This window comes from Grammomys surdaster, unplaced genomic scaffold (assembly GCF_004785775.1).
Source record: "Grammomys surdaster isolate TR1022 unplaced genomic scaffold, NIH_TR_1.0 61, whole genome shotgun sequence".
Lineage (NCBI taxonomy): Eukaryota > Metazoa > Chordata > Mammalia > Rodentia > Muridae > Grammomys > Grammomys surdaster.
The window spans coordinates 4,594,855-4,617,114 of record NW_021604563.1 but is presented as its reverse complement, the minus strand read 5'-3'; the positions used below and the strand labels follow the sequence as shown (position 1 = coordinate 4,617,114).

The following is a 22,260-nucleotide window of genomic DNA, read 5'->3' as shown; positions in this document are numbered from 1 at the left end:
TATTTTTAATCTTCCACTAAAAAGCAGTTTATTTCTCTTTTAGGATTATCTCATTTTATTTAATTGGTTTGTAAAATACCTAGTATGTGCATGGGAAAGAACTGATTATTTTCACCTTGCAGCAGAAAACTAATTCATGGTCTATTGACTAAGGTAGGGAGATAACCATATTTTGTCAGGTTGGAGTAAATGTTAGAATATTGAACATTTATTCAAAAGCTGTGGGAACATAGAATACAGCTAATGTAGAATTGGAATAAAATGAATAATACAGGGCTGGTGCTATGAACATTTCAGTACAGTTTCAATAGGGAAAGATGGAAAGAAGTCTTTCTGGATAAGGAATATCATTAGTAAAGTATTAAAAATTTAGATGACTGAAACTTAACTGAATTTATTTGAACAAAGAATTTCTCGTGAAGTTTGTGACACTCAGGGTCAGCATTCATTTTTATGCTAAGCTTAGATAGAAAAACAGAAATCAGGCGACTTTTCACATGGAGATGTGGGCCTTCTTTGGCCATTCTGTGATCAAAGCGACCCTTTGTTATTGGTGCAAATTCAGCTGGTTATTACAAACGTATAGATATTAATTAGGTTGAACTGGAATTTTAGAGCCAGCTTCAAGTCTCTGGTCTCCTATTAACTTAACAGTGGGGAGAAGAGAAGTGCATACTGTGCTGAGAGCACATGCAGCAGCTGTTGGCTGTGGAGTGAGGAGACTTTGTGAGAACTTCACAGTCAAGAGTGTTGGTTTGCTCTTTTTGCGTTAATGTGAGCAGAACCATTTGCTATAAAGCTTGTCTTTAGGTCAGAACATTTGCTCACAATAAGAGACTCCGATGAAATATAAGAATGAAGACATGAGTTTATAAAAAGTTTTGCCCGACTTGGAAAGAAATTCTTATTCTATCCCCAATTAGTATTTATAGCATTGTTAATAACTAACAAAGAGGTCATACAAAAATTATGAAGTGTGTATAACACTCCTCTTCCTAGAGGATGAGTCTTCTGGAGTCAGATTCCTTTTCATTTTTGGCATGATATTTTCAGTGAGAATCTTAATTCATGATCTTAATTTGTTTGAATGATTGATCTTGCAAATTGTGAATGAACATTACTAGCCTGGGCAAGATACAGTGATATTCTTGAATAGTATGAATTCTTTTATTATCTGTAAGCACTCTCCTAGTTTTCAAATCATGTATTTTCTTCAATATGACATTTATGTTCTTATAGGCCATCATATTGAAGTGACAAAAATGTAACTCAACATGTTATCTGCATTAAGGAATTATAAACATTACATTTATATAAGTATCTTATGAACAGGAGAGCAGCTGCATTAGACTTTCGGAGTGCTGGAGTCTTTCAGAATATACATATATGTAACGATTGGAATTTGTATGTTTTCTAGTTATATTTTATTCAGTTAGATGATATTTGGAGATATATAAACATGCAGACTTATTGATAGTGTTATTTTGCCTTTACAAAACTGCAGTAATTATAGATAATAATAATATTACATAAGAGTTAAAGTAATGATTGTTTATATTAACTAAAAATGAAATAATAATGAAATGTGTAGCTTATAACTGGTAATTCTAATTAGAATTTCTAGGGTTCTCTAGAGGCTTTAGGAAGAACAAAGATAGTGTGTGTTTGGAAGTTGTAAGCAATTTCTTTGGTTTTAATGCTGCTTAGAGGTAATGTAAGAAATAAACATGAGGTTAATAAAACAGCTTTGTTGATAATATATTTTACAATGTTCCTTAGGTTTACTAATAACTAAAAAATGAGGTTTTATAGATATTTAAATACAGATGAATTTCACTTTTAATACTTGTTGAAATATCAGATTTTCACAGAACATAGTTTGATGATATATGTATGTACAATTATTTAATTTTCTTCTAAAAGACATTTTAAATTGAAATTTCAACTTTGAATTTGGCTGGCTAGCCCTGATAATATTTAATGTTGCTTTATTTCTTAACACACATTTCTATATTTATTGAAGAATTGGAATGACAAAAGAATGGTAAAATCTAATTTATGTCCATTTTCATAATACAGAATATTGTCCAATTGGCTTTACAATAATGAGCTGTCAGTCTCATCGTGTACAAACTTTATATAATAGTGTTAATATGTCTACAGAGTAATGGTGTCCTAACAAACAATTTGTCATCATACTGCCACACATTTCTTCCAGTTCTGGAGATGGAAGAACATTGTAGAGGATACCTTCACATGTTTTCTTACATGGTGGAAGGACTAAGGTTTCTTTCTGGGGTCTTCTCCCAGATGCTGCATCTCTAGTACCATCTCCTTGAATCTCAGATTTTAACATGTGAATTTTAGGGGAACATTCTCAACATTAACATCCAGTCCCTTTTAAATCCTATCTTTAATCCATGACTTTGTTATTTATTCATTCTTTAGGTTTCTGTAATTTGATTATCATTGTTTCCTTAACACTGGTATCCCATTTTTAACTCACTAGGAGTTTCAATTTGGGATGGCATGCAAACCTTTTTTACTGTCATTTTTTAACATTAGAGATTTTCAGAGACAGAAATTCTGTCATTCTTTACAGAGATGTTGAGTTAGACTACCTTCTGCATTCTCAGCAAGGGGATTTTAAAATAGCTGACCTTATGGATTGCAATATAGACTTTAATATTTCTGGTATTAACACCATCACTACAATGACTACCACTAATAACAGTAATTATTATAACAATAGTATGATAATGTAACATCTCATATGTCTCAATAGCTGTGGTTTTGTGAATCCATATTTTATTTAGTCGTCATTTCACCTCTATATGGCTTATTGTTTTATAGGAATAGGTCTTGATTTTGTAGGTAATAAGTGAGAAGAATGTGATTTTGAGCCAAGGTTTGTTGTTAATGACTTCCCTATGTTAGAGCAATGAGTTTTAATGACTTTTCTGCCCTTAGTAATTTGTTCATTTTGTTGAATAGTTTAACAGAGCTCTTTTTCACACAGTTAATGATGTAGTACCTTTATATTGTATTATCTTGTGAAATGTGTCATCCTATTACCCTCGCACTAAAGACACTTCTTCAGAGCAGGAACCAGAGGTAACAAGTAGTAAATTATTCTCTGAAGAAAATAAATTTCTTTTTCCTATAACTAAGTTTTTTTTTCTTTTTTCATTATTTCCATGGAATAGTCACTAATAAAATGGTGTGATGATTTTGGTTCTGTTTTTTTCATTAATGGAAGAATCTAATTTTGTGGCATTATTTAACCAATGATGGTTTATTAATACTCAGTGGATATATACATAAAGTAAGAAATTAATTTTTATTTGAAACTTTTAAAGTTAACCTCATAACATTATAGATGCTTTGCATTGCTTTATTTTCTTTTTGAGATATGAGCTAGATCTTTCCCTGGTTTTTGAATTCTAAACAGTGTATGAACTAAGCACAATAATAGGTGTTCTTTTGATAATGTTTGTAAATGAAAAAATGCCACTTGTTTTGAATCATTATTCTACCTATATTTGTATTATTAAATAAATTACATTAAATTACATATGAATTTTAACAATTTTATTCAAAGCTCCACGATATTATGGAACTTTATATATATTAAAAGAATCTTACACTGTATCTTGTATAAGAAATAGGAGCAAGCAGTTTCTGGATTTGGCAAAGTATATATAAGTTAGAGTAGAGAAATTCAACCTGGGAGATACATTGAATATACATAATACCTAATAGACCTAATACATAATCAGTCCATTTTGATGAATTTAAATTTATTTATTTCTCTTAAATACAGTAATCAACAATATGTGAGTATAACAGTTTTCTAGTGACCTTAAATTGTGCCCAATATATTTTATTATTACCATTGTTATGCTAAAATATTTTCCAATATGTTTATAAGGTAAATGCGTCATTATATATTTATTATAAAACACTTCAGATATTATATGGGAAATAATATATACAATCAAAAATTTTAACTTTTAAATATTACTTTATAGATATAAGAGATTAATGCACTATAGAGCCATATCATGTTGAAGTCATTTTAATATATTCAATTATTATTATTAGGTTAAGTAGACTTGCATATCACTCATAACCCCTACAATTAACAGATCAGTAGAACCCACATTTAGTGGTTGGGATGTAGCTCTGTCTGGCATGCATGAGATCCTGGCTATCCTCTGGACTGAAAAATAAGAGAATACAAACACATGCACACACCACACACACACACACACACACACACCTACCTTAATTTATTATTTTAAACTATCAGGAATCCTGGCCGTTTTTAACCAAGTTTTGAGCTTCAGGATACCATACAGTATCATGGTATTTTTTCCTTGCTAAACCTCAGTTCATTTCACTGACTCTACTGTTGTGTTCATGGCATTCACATGTGAAGAACATTGTACTGATTATTTGTTTTCTTCTTAAAGGTCTTAAAATCATCTCATTAACTTCTAAGCAATTTGCATTTTAACTCTTCCTAGTTCTTGGATTGGATGCTGTTATAAAAATCTCTTTCTATGAACTTTCTGTGTCACTTTTTCATTTTGCCTATAACTTATCGTGTGACACTTCTACTAGTATAGTCTTCACTGTATCGATGTTATTATTTTGTGTCCTTCATTACTGAACTAATTCTTTCAGAAAGGCAGGTAAATACCTCTTTTGCTTGTTTGTTTTAATTTTTTTGGACTATACCAGAGCCTCTGACAAGTCTGTTGAGTAAATAATCAAAAGAATTACAGTTTTTGCTTATGACTATATTCATATTGCTCATATTTAGTCACTAGTAAAAATGGCATATTCATGTATATTTTACATATATATGTAACCAAATGTGTCTCCACAAAAATCTTTCTTATCACTTATTGAGCACTAGAAATCTGATTAAAGCTTTGCTTCCAGTTTTCTTTTAATGTAATGTGCACATTTATATTTTCAAGAGTTAATGTTTCAACCCATTTGTAGACTTTTAATTTTATATTTTTACATTTGTATTTTAAAGAACCTCCATATATTGCTTTGCAGTATTATAATTGCCTTTAATATTTTTATTTTTAAAAGTTGCTTTTATTGGTTTAGCCTACACTAATTTGTTTTGGCTTTTGAGGGTTTTTTCTTCAAGATTTATTTTTATTTTGTGTGAATAGGTATTTTGCCTGAATGAATGTCTGCACACTATTGTATGCAGATGCCAGAAGGTGGTCTCATTCTCTGGAACTTCCAGACAGTTGTGTTCTGTCATGAGGGTTCTTGCTATAGTACCTGGGTTTTCTGGAATAGCAGCTTATACTTTTAATGATGGAGACATCCTATTAGTTCCAATTTAGATCTCACCTTATAACTCAGGCTACCATGAAATTCATGATCTGCCTTCATTAACTACTGGTGAGGTTACTGGAATATACTAACACATTGTAGCTAAAAAACAGTTTAAAATTGTATGGTTGATTCTCTATTAAATATAGAAAACTTTCCTGAAGAAACTGTTTCTTTGGTAGTTTGTTGTTCAGATTCAAAGAAATTTCCATTTCATGTTATTGTTGTTTGAAGAAATATAAAGTATAATGTTGAGGTAATTATTTAAAATGGCCTCTGGCTCAGGCCAACTATCTAAGCTGCAGTGGTTCTGCCTAGCTCAGCTGCCATGTTTCTTGGCCTGAGGCCACATGCGCCCTGCAGACCTGCCACCCACTAGATGCCAGCGTGAGATATGGCTCTGCCAATCTTCCATGCTGTCTCCACAAGGCAGGAGATTGCCCAAATCATTCCGCCATCCATGCGGGCCCAATAAGAGAATGAGACTCTAATTCTTATAGATTAATCAAAGGCTTTATATGTTTGATAATGCTTAATAACAAGATGCCCATACAGAGAGAGTTGTATCCCAATTACCTAACCTAATTATAAGTTTATAAGTTGTTCCCCATGAGTGCTCTCCATACCTGTGTTGTTCTCCATCCTCCTACATCTCTTCCCTCTCTAGCTCCTCCTCTTTCTTTTTTCTCCTCCTCTCCCAACTCCTCCTCTTCCTCTCCTTACTCCTTCCACCTTAGCTCCTCCTACATATCACCCTTTCTGTTAAAATAAAAACAAACCTTTCTCTCAAAATACAATAGAGCATAAGTACACCAATTTGTATCAGTAAGGTACAAGATAGACCTAGTACCTAGTCCATCATTTTGTTGACTAAACAGAACCTTTGTCATCTCTCCTAACTAAAAGACTTAGTTCTAAACCTAACTTTAGAATGAATGTCAGCTGAAAACCATTCTCTCAAATCTATCCTCTCAAAGTAAATAGCCTGGGTTGGCTATGATACTGTAAGTCTTCAACCCCGTCAGAAATCCAGAATGACTGATTTAACTGCAATCCTGGGAAGCACAAAGCATAGCTTCTAAAATTTAGCCATTTTTAGAGACTGCTAAACACCTGGACAGTCCCTAAACCTCAAAACATTGGAGCATCTGATCTTCAGCCTTCTGGTCCAGGATCATCTGACAGACCTAGTAATGCAGAATTTTTAAGAGTTGATTACTCTAGCTTGGCAGATATAATCAGTCAACTATTCCACAAGTGTGTCCTTTTTCTGGACAGTATTTTGTCTGTAGATGAAAAGAGGCAATTCTAGTCTAGTGGCTGTCTCACCACAACTGGAGTAACTCCAAAGATGCTCAATGTCTTCTTAGAATCAAACAAAAGGAAGCTGTCAGGAGCAGACAGGTCTCTAATAAAATGATTGTTTATACAGCAGGAATGCTTATAATATCAATTCTGTGGACTTCTAACATTTTTGAAAACCAACTATCTATGTAAAGCAATCTGGACTGTTGTCCATTAGCTCCTTTCTGCTATTTCTAATTAAAATCTAGAAAACACCCTAATAGTAAACTCAGAGCCATGCAATTGCTATAGGCCCTTAACTCAGAGGCTAACCATCTCAAATCAATTTTTAAAAAGTTAAAAAAGGACTGGGTCTAAACCTTGTATTCCTAAATGTGTTATATAGGAACAATGCCTATGAGAGTGACAATATCAATCTCACTTTTATATCAATAAGAAACTTGTACCAATGAAAACCTTAAATCTGAAATCAAAATTAATTTTCTTAGAAATACAACTTTAGCTTAATAACAATTATACAGATTTCTACCAAATAGCTAAATAATCAATTCTAACTATTCCTCCCTGTTCCAATAAAACCATTACTTTTCCCTAGAAGGACAGCCTAATATTAATCACCTCAGTCCCCAAGCCCAGGGAATAAGGGTGCTGTCTCTTCATTAACTTCTTCAAGCTGAATTTGGCCATTGAGATATTAGAAGAGGGGCGGGAGTAAGGGTAAATTGATAAGCCTCTGATGGTCTGTGTCTTCACTGCATCCAGCTGAAATTCCAGGATGTCAGAGGTTTGAGCAAGTCTTCTCAGCTTTCTTGATGAGTAGATACACCAAGGCTGTGTATTCTGCAATATACAATTCTCAAAACCAATTTTAGTATCCAGATAATTTTTTGTTTGAATTCTGGAATCTAGTATTCTGGCAGCCTTCCTCTGTCATGTCTAATCCATATAATTCTGGTGAGTAGAAATATCTTAATCATCTCTTCTGAAAACACATAGACAAAAGCTTTTTCCCAAAACAGCATTTCCTGGAGCCAGTAACCAGAAAAACCTTTATCCTGACCTCTTTCTCAGAGGAAAAATATAACCACAAAACTGAAAATCACATCCATTTTGAAGATAAAATCAACTTAATAAGTAAAATACTGCATGTGCCTATTCTTTAGGCCTTCTCTATTTTGCCAAGCAGGAAAAGAACCCAGAATTCCTGTGGGGCCCACGTTAGGCAGAACCTCAGTCTCCTGTGAGGCAATATAACTTTATATCATCTGAATACATCTGATTTACACTATCTTTCTGTTTGGTCCTCTGCCTAGAACAGGTTTTTTTTTATACCATCTATCTGTTTGGCTCTGTACTCCAGAGCAGCTTCCACTTATACACTGTACTCTCTACTCTAGAGCCCAGTGACAATTTTCCCTATCTAAGTTCCAAACCGCAGGCAATAATCCCCATGTGATTTGGACAAATCTGTTTATAAATCTTTCCTAAAAGCAAATAATCCCTATATTTTAACTTTATACTTAAATCAGTAACTGCTCCACAATGGAGGCTTATTTATTTAGCTCTCTTGGTTAAAAATATACCTGTCTGTCTGTGATTCTCTGCCTAGAACCACAAATTTTCTCAACCTATCTTTGTTCTGAATGGCAGGCAGTATTCCCCACGTGAATCAGACAAAACTGTTTCTAAATCTATCTTAAAAACAAATAATCTTTATTTTAATTCACAGACACTGTACTCTCTACTATAGAGTGAGCTACTTTTCTTCTTTTCCTAACAAAAAGCAACTTGCTTTTCCCCACAGCTGGGGAGTTCAGCTGCAGTTTTTTGTTCAGGGTTCCCACGCTAGGAGTCACATGACTACTATCAGCGCCAATCACTCACTCACTTTCTTAAAAAAAAAAATACAACTTTTCCTCTCAGGTGAATAGACTTAAATCTCTAGTGAATTTTAGCCCAAATTTGGTGTGCCACTTTGTTGAGGTAGTTATTTAGAACCGCCTCTGGTCAGGCCGACTATCTAAGCTGCAGTGGCTCTGCCTAGCTCAGCTGCCATGTTTCTTGGCCAGAGGCCATGTGCACGCTGCAGCTAGAACCAGTCTGCCAGAAACATCAGCCCTGCCACCCACTAGATGCCAGCGTGGGAGATGGCTCTGCATACTGTCTCTACAAGGCAGGGCATTGCCCAGACCATTCTGCCATCCATGCGGGTCCAGTAAGAGAATGAGACTCTAATTCTTATAATCAAAGGCTTTATATGTTTGATAATGATTAATAACAAGATACCCATACAAAGAGAGTTGTATCCCAATTAGCTAACCTAATTATAAGTTTATAAGTTGTTACCCACGAGTGCTCTCCATACTTGTGTCATTCTCCAACCTCCTACATCTCTGCTGTCTCTAGCTCCTCTTCTTCCTTTTTTTCTCTTTCTCTCTCAACTCTTCCTCTTCCTCTACTTACTCCTCCCACCTTAGCTCTTCCTACAATTCTGAACAGTTTTGTGGAAGTGAATTTTATTTTATAGAGTCTTAATAAGGCTGACAGTTACACAGGGTGGTGGTGGCACATGCTTTTAATCCAATGTTTTAGGAGGCAGAGGCAGAAGGATCCCTATGATTTTGGCAAGCCTCATCTACAGACAGAGTTCCAGAATAGCCTGGGTTACACAGAGAAACACTTCTTGAACTCCTTCTCTCGAAAGAAGCCAGAAATTTTCTAAATTATATATTAATATTTATGTATACTCTGTATATAGGTTCTATGTGAAGTGTTTACATTAATTCTTTTACTTAAGCTCTGTTAATCCCACTGGTCACAAATAAGATCATTACCACAATTTTTAGCCAAATTTGAAGAAAGGTTTAATTAAATATTAGCCAATATAATGGGCTCTGCCCAGGGCCATTCCAGTGTTCCCAGAAAATGGTCACAAGCTACATTGGCCAGATACTTATAAAAGCAAACCTACAAGATTTTATATTTCCTTCCTTTATTCAATTTGAAGCTAACATACATTCTAATGTCCTTCTTTCTACATACCTCCTGCCTATATGTGATCAAGCACATCTGCAGCAGTTGAGTCAAACAAACTTTTGCAGGGAAGTGAAAACATGTGGCTTATCATAAGAAAACAACCTGCAGCATATCACTAAGTATATGTCCTGGGGCAAGGGACTTTCAAGTTAGAGGTATTTTAGTTTCATGAATCTTTTAGGCACTGTAGTCAAACTATAAGATGTAACTTGGGCTCTCATAACTTTTTGTCTATTCTAGGCTATAGACTTTATTAATGAAGACCTTTAATTTTTTAACCGCGCACAGAAAGAAAGCTCGAGTCACCTCCATGCTACATGATTTTGCTGTTCTACAAAAGAAAACATATGGAAATCAGATGTATAACCTAACTTCACAAACTCATACTTTTTAAAAACACTACTGGCTTTCCCTGTGGTATACCTGTCTATATTAAAGCTCTATTATCAGAAATCTCAATTGGAGAACCATAATTTCCTTATCTGTCTCACATGGCGAAAACTTGGATATTTTGAATTCTTGTTTATTGATGTGCCGCCTTCTTGCATACCCTATATAGCTAATGTAAGAATTTAGTGAATATATTTTATCTAAAAATTTTACAGTTATTTTAGAAATTATAATATACTTACAGTATCTTTCCCTTCTTTGTCCTTCTAATTCCTCCCATATACCTTTTCTGACATAATTGAAATTCATGACCTGTTTTCTTTAATTGAAGATGTTGTTGTTGGTGGTGGTGGTGATGGTGGTGGTGTGTGTGCATGTATTGCATGCATTCTAAATGCACAAATACAAACCCCTCAGTCTCTATATCTTACATGAACGTATATTTGTTCTGGGCTTGATCATTTGCTGTTAGATAACCTACTGTGGGGCCCTTTGGGGGAGACTATAATTTCTCTCTAGTTGTCTGTAGTTCTTTGTCTAGTGTTGAAGGCCCATGAGCTTAAACTTATAGTAAGAATATAGTCATAAAGGGATGTAGCTGACTGAAATAATTCACCCACTAACTTGTTTACAGAGTGTTGAAACCTGTCTCTCAGTATAAAACTACTCCAAAAAATGAAAGAAAATATTTGTTATGACCTACACTTGATTAAACTTTTCATGCAAAAGTTCTGTGTTTTTCTTATCATAGCTAAGATTAACACTATTATAATTTCTCTCTGCACACCAACATCATTTCCTAATGTTCTTTCCATCCATTGACATGAGTTTAAATTTGATAACTTCTAATTTAAATTACTCTTATAGGAGCCTCAGCAAAATATGTGATGCATTCAAATGGCAAACTTAACTATTGTGAATTATCAATATCTCCTCTATTAGAATGGCTTATTGAGAGTTTTCTGTGTCTGGTTTCATGTGATAAGAATAGACTGATAAAACACGTATTGTTTCCTAGCATGTAATTGCTTATAATAGAAGGCAACTCTGTAACATGTGATGCCATTAGGATATTCACAATTTTCCTATAAAAGAAAAGCTAGTGCGATTAGGTAGCTTTTGTTGCATTAGCAGCAGTAATAAAGATTCTATCACTGTTCTCCTAAGTCTTACTTAGTCTTTGCTCTTCAGTGTCAGATGACAGGCCTACTAATTATTGGCATTTTCATTCTGTTGTGCATGCTCGTTTTTCTTAAGTGCTGACAATTTAAGTGTTTTAATAATTGATTGCATTATCAAATGTTAATATATCTATATGATAAATGAGAATATGGTTCTAAAACCTTTGTGTTATAGCTTTTAGACATTCATTTTACTAATAATACAACATGACAGTTTTTAATCCATTATAGCCCATTACTGAAAACATACAAATGTAGAATTATGGCAATTTCTTTGATACAGGATTTTTAGGTACATGGTAGCTATATTGTAGTATTTCAGAGTAGGGCAAAGTTTAACTCTGGAATTCCTCAGAATATTTTTTACTTTCTATTAGAAGAATTATAGCCATATTATTTTTCATGCTGATTTACAAATATAACCCATGAAACTGTGGGGTTTTAGTAATGTTTTTATCTAGAAAGTTATTCTTACTCTCACAAAATAACTAATCTACCCCTGTAATGAATAGGAACTGATGCTGTTTTGATTCCATTAATAATAATTTTTGAAGTTAATCATTTCTTCTATTTGTGGTTAATGCTTTTTAGGACCAGTGAAACTGATGAGAACTTACTGGAACAGAGTTAGTGTCCATATTTCAGAACAAAGCTTCCTGACCCATTAAAAATTGAATTTATGATATTATTGATATTACTATAGTATTGAAACCAATTTACACATTAGGCTACATGGAAAAGATAACTAAAGCTGTTTATTATTTTAAGCAGCTATTTATATGATAGATATCAAAGAGTTAATGGTCCATACCTATAATAACAGTATCTAAGAAAAGTTTATTGCTATAGGTCACCTAAGTTCAGTGTTTTTATGACTTTATTTACTTTTTTATTTTTTTGCTTTTTTTTTTATTTTTATTGGATATTTTATTTACATTTCAGATGTTATCTCCTTACTCCATCCCCCCCCCCACACACACAGGAACCCACTATCCTATCTCCCCTCCTCATGCGTCTATGAGGACGTGCCCCCACCCATTACCCTACTCCCACCTCCTCACCCTCGAGTTGCCCCACACTGGGTGTCCATCCTTCATGGAACCAAGGATCTCCTCTCCCACCTATGCCCAACAGGGCCATCCTCCCTTACATATACAGCTGGAGCCATGGGTCCCTCCCTATGTGCTCTCAGGCTGGTAGTTTAGACCCTGAGAGCTCTAATTGGTTGATATTATTGCTTTCCCCATGGGGCTGCAAACCCTTTCAGCTCCTTCAGTCTTCTGTCTAACTGTGTTTGTGTTTTTTGTTTGTTTGTTTGTTTGTTTGTTTGTTTTTACCTTCACATGAGTCCCAGGCTGGTATTCAGCTTAATCCTTAGTCAAAATTGACTTTGAATTTTTGATTCTCCTGTTTCTAGGTTATTATAATAGGCCTACTCTACCATAACTACTACTTTGTGAGGAGCTAGAGGTCAGAGTTGAGACCTGGGCTTGCTATTCCCTAAGCAGACATTCTACCACTTCACTTAGTTCCCCAACAATATACATGTATTTTGAACTGATTTCTAAAATTAAGTGTTTACAAAATGTAACTATATTAATGTATTACATATGATATAATTATATTTTATCAGCTCTTTCAGATTCAATAATCTATTAAAATAAAATTACCAGTTTCCTTGGTAAGTAGATTGTAATTATGTGCTAGTGTTTATATACTTACTACATGCTATTTACTTGGGAATATGTATTTGTAAATTAGTGTAATTAATAGATTGGACGCTTCTTAATATTCAGTAATCTAAAGTTTTTTTCTGATCAATGTAAATTTTATGAGTAGCTATACATGATTTATCTTTTTATAATTTAATATTTCTATGAAATAAATAGTTGCCGTTTATTAATCAAGTGGACTGAATTTACATCACTTCGTATTTGAAGTGAAATGCAAATGATTAAGTAATTCTACTTCTATTTTGATATATTTAGCCATAACCATTTACAATCCCCTAGACTAGCACAAAGACAGTTTTTCCCCAAAGTAGCTTAAAATTTGCCAGCAGGAGGAGAAAAGAGAAAATTGCTATGTATGTCCATTTGCAAACAATAATTTTCTTATACATCATATACTATATGAAATCTGATATTTGTCAGTTAATACCTTCATGAAAATATGAAGTACTATGGATATGTTGTATTTTGGGTGTTGTTTTAAATTTCATGACTGTCTTTTTGTAGAGTGTCTTAATTTCACCTCATTGTTTTTTGTAACTTGATCCAATAGTTATATTGTTCATTCAATTACAGTAGCTCCAGACTGGTATCATTAAAATAGCAATAAATATTTGTAAATTACTTCATGAAACTCTTTAATACATTTACTTTACCTTCTAAACAATCTGTCATATGTATGTACATTAGTGTATATTCTGTACGTATCATGCATTTGTCATCAAGAAATACATATATGTAATAGAAATACATTTTTTACCTAAAAATTGAGTGTCTAGGACAGTCAGGACTGAATTGATTCATAGGGTTCTTGTTATCTTATTTTCATGTTTAAAATGTATTTTATTATCTCCATATTGTCATAGGGAGATTAATTCATTCAATAGAAAACAAAACAACTGTACTTGAACTTGTTGGTTTTAATTTCCAGAGTGCCAGCTTCCAGTGCATTCACATGATGTCAGAAATTTGTAATTGTTAAGATAGATCCTGTTTCTATGGACATAAAGCATATGTTGTAGAAACCATAATCCTACACTGTTCATCTGAGACAAGGTTTGTCAACTTTACAGTTTATTTTTTAGCCAGAGGGAAGATCCGAAAGGAGATGCTATGTATTTTGTACTGAACTCTAAGAAGGTATTTCCAGATGATCCACATTTCTGTATCTATGAGTTACTTTTGAGTCTGAACAATATCATTCATTCTTGGGATCTAAGGGTACCTATCCCCAAACCAGATATTGAAGGTGGCATTTGGAATTTTTGAGGAAGATGAAAAACTTAAATAAAGGTTGTTATTTTCTTAACTCCTCCAATTCAGTACAGTTGTCAAAAAGTCTCTAGCAATTTCTTCAAGACTCCTTTATATTAAAAGTAAAGATGTTTTCCAAGTTTATTTCACAATTATGTCAGAGGCTAAACATTCTGATCCAGTACTGATCTTTCTATTGATGTGAATAGAGATAATTACTCTCTACCATTCATCATTCTTTACTAAAAGGAGGAGCTATTTGAGATTATTCTTTCACTGATGTTTTTAAACATTACTGTAAGCTCAGAGCTCACATGACTGCTAGAAATACTTTAATCTTATTTCCCAAATTATATTATCATGCATAGTGTAAACATTAATGCATTCCTCACAGTCTTTGAAGTGTGGGGATTTGAGTTCCAAAGTCCTTCCAAAATCCCTGGCACTAGGTTACTCTTGGCAATTGAAAGTATGCCAGCATGCAGTATTGAATGAAAGAAATCAATATGTCACCTTGTTCAAATCCTTCTTAAACTATGTCAAACTGATTACATGTTATAGAAAAGTAAAAACCATTCAAATGTTTCAGAAAGCTGAAATTTATAATACATTGCTGAATTAGTTAGCAACAGAAAGTTTTATTATCTTTTTTTGTCATTTCCTATATTGAGAGCCCCAATATTATGCAGTTCCTCTATTTAACATTCTCCAATTTGCTGTACTTTCAAATGTGTTAGGGTCCAATTACTGGATTGACTTGAATATTTTTTATTGTTGGCATATTTTTTATGTTTTCCATTTAATTATTTATTCATTTCATATCCTGATCACTGCCCCACCTCCAGGTTTCCCATAACACAGTCCCCCTCCCATTCTGTCCTCTCCATTCTCTTTTGAAAGGGTGAGGTGTGGGAAAAAATAGGGCCATGGTGGTGGAGATGGTGGATGTCCCAAAGGCATTCCACCCATGGCTGGTCCCACATACAGGAGGAAGTCTAGGGTTCCCAGAGGCTGGGTCTTTGGCAGTGGCAGGCTCCAATGACAGAAGAAATTCCTTGGTTCTAAAAGGGTTTATTGTCATGGTGGATGGTGGATGAATCTGGATATACCCCCATAAAACTCAGGGCAGTCCCAAGTTAAATAGGGAGGGAGAAAGGGGGAGGATCTGGGGAGGCATGCTTAATTTGCTCCTCCCCCTGGCCTTCATTAGTATGTAAATCCCTAGGGCCTGAGGCCTATAGTCACGCCCTCTACCTCTGCGCTTTGGGAGGGGCTGTAATGGCCTACATGACTGAACAATATAGGTCTATGGAGATGAGACTGCATGTCAGGACTCTGGATTCTGGGGGCATGGGCAAACTCCTGCTGGTTCTCACATAGAGTCTCAGGGTTCTAGGCCTATACCCAGCCATGAACCAGGATACCCTTACACAGTTCCACATCATACCCTTACACAGTCTCACAGTGGGGACACCTGGGTATCCTCCCCATCCTGACACATACCTGAATCATTTTAAATTTGAATAATTGTTAATGGGATATAAAGTGGACACAAATGCTATCAATAATGTACATTTGCTGATAATTTACTTTATGATAATTTAACATTTTAGTAGTTAGCTATCAATACAGTTCATCCTGGCTATTGCCAGCAAGGAAATACATATTAGAACAGTTTGCCGTATAGAGTTATTGGGGCATTTGAGTTTGTAAAGTGCCTGTTTGTAGAATATCTGAAATTTCTGTATTATTGAAGTTATCATTTAGATCTTTGGAAAGTAATTAAAAATTTCCGTTTCATTATATTTTGCACAACAGAAAAACAAATATCATAGAATAGATGTGTTAACAATGCTTCACTCTTAAGTTCATCTCTTAAATACATGCTGTTAGCTTGTTTGCTTATAGTACTGACATTGATGACTAGAGTGTTTATACTATTTTTTTCTTGTCATGCAATATTGTGATAAAATAAAAAAACATTTAAATATTACTTTATTGACTATACAATACTTTATTGTATCAAATTTGTTCTTTATGGACAGTGCATTTTAGAAAATGTATTCAATATTAAATACCATTTATAACAAATAATTGAAGATTTTTAGAATTTATGTTTATTTGAAGATCAGTTGATTTGATAAGCCTTGCAGATAATATGTGCCTAAATTCAAAGTACACTACCAGATAATTTTTGTGAGATATGAACATCTAATTGTTTATTGTTCTTCATCAGGAGTCTACATAATTAAAGTACTTTAAACTTTATTTCGCAAATTTTGGATTAGTAGATAGAAGAATTTTGGGAAGTTTATTTCTTTATATAGTTTCTGATAAGCAATGATAGCCTGCATAGATGCTGACCAGTAATAAAAATGGGATAACAGCATCATTCTAGTATTTCTTCCAAGCATCCACCGAGGCAATTCTCTTTGTCTTCTTTGCACATTCACCAAAAAATGTATCAAATTTGCACCATAATAACAATTTTATAGCATACTTAGTACTCTTCTAGGTCTGTAACACCCAGAATAAATAGCTATATTCTTAATAATGGAGATAGAATTCAACCACTCCACTCGACATTATTATGGGGAATATTTTGCAAAGTTATAGCTATTGCCATTATTATTTCAGTCTTTTTTTCTGACTCCTATTTTTGTATTTCTTTTGCATATGTGTATGTGTATATATATATATATATATATATATATATATATTCAACTATTTGTAGCTTGAAGTTTAGAAATGGGAGTAGGGATGAAAATGGAATAAATAATTAAGTCAAAATAAACTAATGATAAAGACTACTGCGGTAATAAGTGTTAGACACTTGCTTCTTTAGATGGCTTCCATTTTATAAAATTATTGACTAAACTAATTGTGTTTCCTAGAAATATAGTTTTTATATTCTTTAGCAATAATCAGTATATTCATTCTCTGTGCATTCTTAAATTGACAGATCTTTTTATTGAGTATTTGCTGTGTGCTACCCACCAGGGTTGGCCCTAGAGGATATGGCTGTGATCACTTCAGGTGTGATCTTGGCTTGTTTGGAACTTACACACTGACAGAAAGAAACATTAATAAACATGCAACTCAAGGACTCTGAAATTCAAGTAGTAGTAATAATTTTAAATGAGGTAACATAGTATATGATGGGAAATTATTTAAAATGTGGTTAAGTGTAATGATAAGAAAAAGTAATTAAAAGTAAGAGTTCGGAAATTTGAAAACTTATCTTCAAAAGCACATGTCAAGAAAATCATTGTTTATTAGATGCTCACCATAAGTCCTAAGGGATCAAATTCATCATAAATTTGTGACTTCAGCCAAAGTTAATGCTATGTAGGAATATATCATCTTAGCTATCAAAGTAGAAAAGTGATAAAAATAGTGAAAAAAATGGTGTTGGTGGCAAAAGTAGTGAGATTCCAATAGTGTAATAATGAACACAAACTACCATTGTGCATTCTGCTAATATTTTCATAGTTAAGAATTACAATGTTGTTTGAACTAGTTCAGTGTGCCTATATGGTAAGAAACTATATTGTTTTAACAGTAACATGAGCTTAACTCTGAGAGTCTGTGCTATTTTTGATTTGACTGAAAAGCCCACGTTTTACTCCACCCCCTTGTGTTTAACTATTTGGTTAAATGAATATTGCACCTCAAAGTATTTCTTTTTATTTTCTCTAGGCCTAGATCATGATGTATACTAGGAATGAATTGATTAAAAATTGAACATTTTTGCTTTAGTGAGAGGATTTTTTTCTTATTCCAACTTATTCTGCGATCTGAAAACTTTTCATCCCTTAAGTGCTGGAGTATACTGAAAGTATACTGATGAAATCCCTTTTGATTAAAATAAAAAAAAAAAACTAAAGTAATTTAAGAGAAAAATATGTCTAATTTATTTGAGGCTTTTTCATTTATTGGCTTAAAATAAAAATACCATATTGCAAAGTTTCTATCCAGGTGGAAATATATCCTATATCCAGGAAAATTTAAGATGTTATATTTTTATCCTACTGAAAATAGATTACATTTAACTGTTTTAGTTATATGAAAATGCCAGAGTTGTTTTGTGTGAATAATAATTCCTATCAATTTTGAGATGTTGTTATTGTCACTATGTTACCATTTATGTTAGATCATAAAAGACTTTTTATTTCTTGGCATTCCATGTGTAAGCATCTATTTGTCTAACAACATTATCCTACAGAATAAATACAATTATGAAAACGTGATTGTTGAGTATTTCACAGAAAATGTACCATGAAATCTTAATTTTCAGTATGTTGGTGAAGCTTTCCAAGTTTATACTGTACTGCTGAAGTATATACAGTTGTACTATTTTACCTAATTTCAGTGTGGCTGAGTTACTTTGGGATCATTATTGTTATTTCATTTGTGAATATGTTAGAGTGAAGCATTCAAGAAGATGATGTGATTTCTGTGTCTGAGAGTCTTTTAAAATCTCTTTCTGTTATGTATGAAAAGCATATTGCAAGTAAAGTTCTTATCCTACTTGTAGATAGGAGACCCCAAAGAAATCTTGTTATAGGGGTTCTTTGATGCACTTATAGTGCTTAATATCAGCTATTTAGGCAACTGTTCTCCCTTTTGTCTCTTGTGGTTTTTTTATTTTGAATTAATAAACCGGAAAATAAATCATATAATTTTAGTACTTTGGTTTTCTATATGTTAGGAATGGTATCATAATCATAAATGGATTTTAAAACATGTACAATCATCTATATGTGGAAGGATAACCAATATGATTTTAGTATCTTATACTATGTTACAGGACAAATAAATCTCACCAAATTCATGACATTCTCTTCCCAAGTTCAGGGATCATCATGGAACAGGGCACAGAAAGATAGAAAGAGCATGAAGTATTGGATACTTGCAGAAAAATTTTGTTTTTGAGACATGATGTGCCATTGTACGCATGTACTCATGATAGTAAAATTTACAAGAGTTATTTGTGTTTCCACTGTATTTTCAGTAATTTATTTGTGTTCTAGAGTACAGCTTCCTAGAATATAGTTTAGACATCTCAACCACAAGCGCAAAATGAAGAAGTAAAACTGGAAATTTTGCAAGGCTTTTAAAATTACAGCCTACTACCAGTGACATAGCCACACCTCTTAAACTGTCCAAACAATACCAACTGGATACCAAGTGTTTAACTACTACAGCCTATTAGAGGCATTTCTCTTTCAAACCTCTACAACTTTTCCTTTGCCATCTTCTATTATAAATTTATAGTTAGTAGCATTCTCAACATTAACGGTTATAAGCTTAAAATATGAGCATAGGAAATATTATAGATAGTGCACGTCCTTTATTATCAAACATTACACAATGACTCAATTATTATAGAAAAATAAATAAGCACATCTTCCCCATTAGTGTGAATAGTTGCTTTGTTATTTCAAAATATTAAAAACATATGAAAGCCAAAGAGTTTGGTTTTATATCTAATTAATTTTTTAACCTATACTACCAGCATCATGTAGAAATTTCTGAGATGAAATGTGGCCACCATCAGATAAAGCTTAACAAATCATGTTCTATACTGTACTAGATTCTTGCCTATTTATATAATTCTAATATTATGGTGTAAATTTAACAAATATAAAAAAGCCAAGCTTATTCTAGAGAACATATGGTGGTATCAAACAGAAAAATTGGTTTTCATTAGGCTTTGAAATCCCATCTTTCAGTTTCAGCCTCCTGAGCAATCTTTTCTTAGAGCACAGTAACAATGGAGGGTCTAGTATCCTATTCTGGTTTTTCAGTGTCCATGTGTTTCCCACTGTGGGTTTGATTAGATACTAAACTTTCGCAACAATGATTCTACTTTCTAAGCTCTTTTCCTTCTGATCTATATCCCACTTCACTGTTTTCTGACTCTGGTATGTTTTTCCTTTTGCTTCCTCAATTCTTTCCTTTGCTGGCAGAAAACTAGCTTTATCAAAGGTTGTTAATTTTTTTCTCTTTTTAGGGAACAAAGCTGATATCATCCTGTACCTTCGTTATCATGCAAGTGGAATCTAGATGATAACAGAAGGTTTTTTTTTTTTAATACTCTCTCTTTGTTGTGAATAAGGCTGATAATACCCTACAGAGTGATATTCACCTGCATTGTCATGTCACTATTAGTGGACTCTGGATGACATTTCCTGACTTACTAACTACTTCAACATACAACATATTTAATTATATTTTTCACATCACTTGACATCCTTTCGGATTATTTTAGTCTTTTATATTAAAAAAACTAGATTAAATGCACTCACAAATAGAACATAAATGACATGTGTAATACCTTACTATTATATGGCCTTTGATGCTTGGTGTCAAGCATTGTTATAATTGTCTTATGTGCATTAACTAATTTTATTTTTTGATAACCCTTTAAGATTAACATTATCTGTTCCTTCTATATGAAGAGAATAAGAGCCCCTGCCTGGTCCTCTGGGCTGGAGCAGACACAGAGTCGGTCTGCTCCCGTCCTGTTGAGAAACTGAATCCTGAGTCATCCAGGAGCCACTGCACTCAGAGCAGCTGGTAAGAACTCCATCTCACTCCCTAAACCCCAGAGATAGATCTGGGAGCCAGGGACATCCAGGGCACAGCAGCTACCCAAACCCCGCCCCTCCGTAATTCCACTTCCCTTCTGCCCCTGCCTGGTCCTCTGGGCTGGAGCAGACACAGAGTTGGTCTGCTCCTGTCCTGTGGAGAAACTGAATCCTGAGTCATCCAGGAGCCACTGCACTCAGAGCAGCTGACACAGAGTCGGTCTGCTCTTGTCCTGTTGAGAAACTGAATCCTGAGTCATCCAGGAGCCACTGCACTCAGAGCAGCTGGAGCCACTGCACTCAGAGCAGCTGAAACTGAATCCTGAGTCATCGAGGACCCACTGCACTCAGAGCAGAAGGATTTCCAGATCCAAGAGGTGGCCTGAGTCCCAGGAGTTATTCCACCCAGGAGATTAGGAGCATAAGACCACAGAGACCTCTGGACTCTGAGGAGCTCTGCAATAAGCAAGATAACTGGAAATACAGACTCCAGTTTTACACAGTGAGGGCAGGTACCACTAGAGTTAACCAGATGGCAAAAGGCAAGCGCAAGAACATAAGCAACGGAAACCAAAGTTTCTTGGCATCATCAGTGCCCAATTCTCCCAATATAGCAAGCCCTGAACACCCCATCACACCTGAAAAGCAGGATTCAGAATTAAAATCACTTCTCATGATGATGATAGAGGATTATAAGAAGGAATTAAGTAACTCCCTTAAAGAAATACAGGAGAGTACAAGTAAACAGATAGAAGCCCTTAAAGAGGAATCACAGAAATCCCTTAAAGAAATGGAAGAAAACACAAAGAAGGAATTAAACAAAAACATTCAGGATCTGAAACTAGAAATAGAAACAATAAAGAAAGTTCAAAGGGAGACAACCATGGAGATAGAAAACCTAAGAAAGAGATCAGGAGTCACAGACACAAGCATCACCAACCGAATACAAGAGATAGAAGAGAGAATCTCAAATGCAGAAGATACGGTGGAAAATATTGACACAGTTGTCAAAGAAAATGCAAAATGCAAAAAACTCCTAACTCAAAACATCCAGGAAATCCAGGACACAATGAGAAGACCAAACCTAAGGATAATAGGTATAGATGAGAATGAAGAGTCCCAACTTAAAGGGCCAGTAAGTATCTTCAACAAAATTATTGAGGAAAACTTCCCTAACCTAAAGAACAAGATGCCCATAAACATACAAGAAGCCTACAGAACACCAAATAGACTAGACCAGAAAAGAAATACCTCCCGTCACATAATAATCAAAACATCAGATGCACAAAACAAAGAAAAAATACTAAAAGCAGTAAGGGAAAAAGGTCAAGTAACATATAAAGGCAGACCTATAAGAATTACACCAGACTTCTCACCAGAGACTATAAAAGCCAGAAGAGCCTGGAC

General features: G+C 34.0%; 1 protein-coding gene across 1 annotated transcript in view; it reads left to right on the top strand.

Annotated features, from left to right (window-relative positions):
- The window catches only part of Diaph2 (diaphanous related formin 2), a 658,778-nt gene that overhangs the window by 210,926 nt on the left and 425,592 nt on the right, over positions 1-22,260 (top strand). The window lies entirely within an intron of this gene.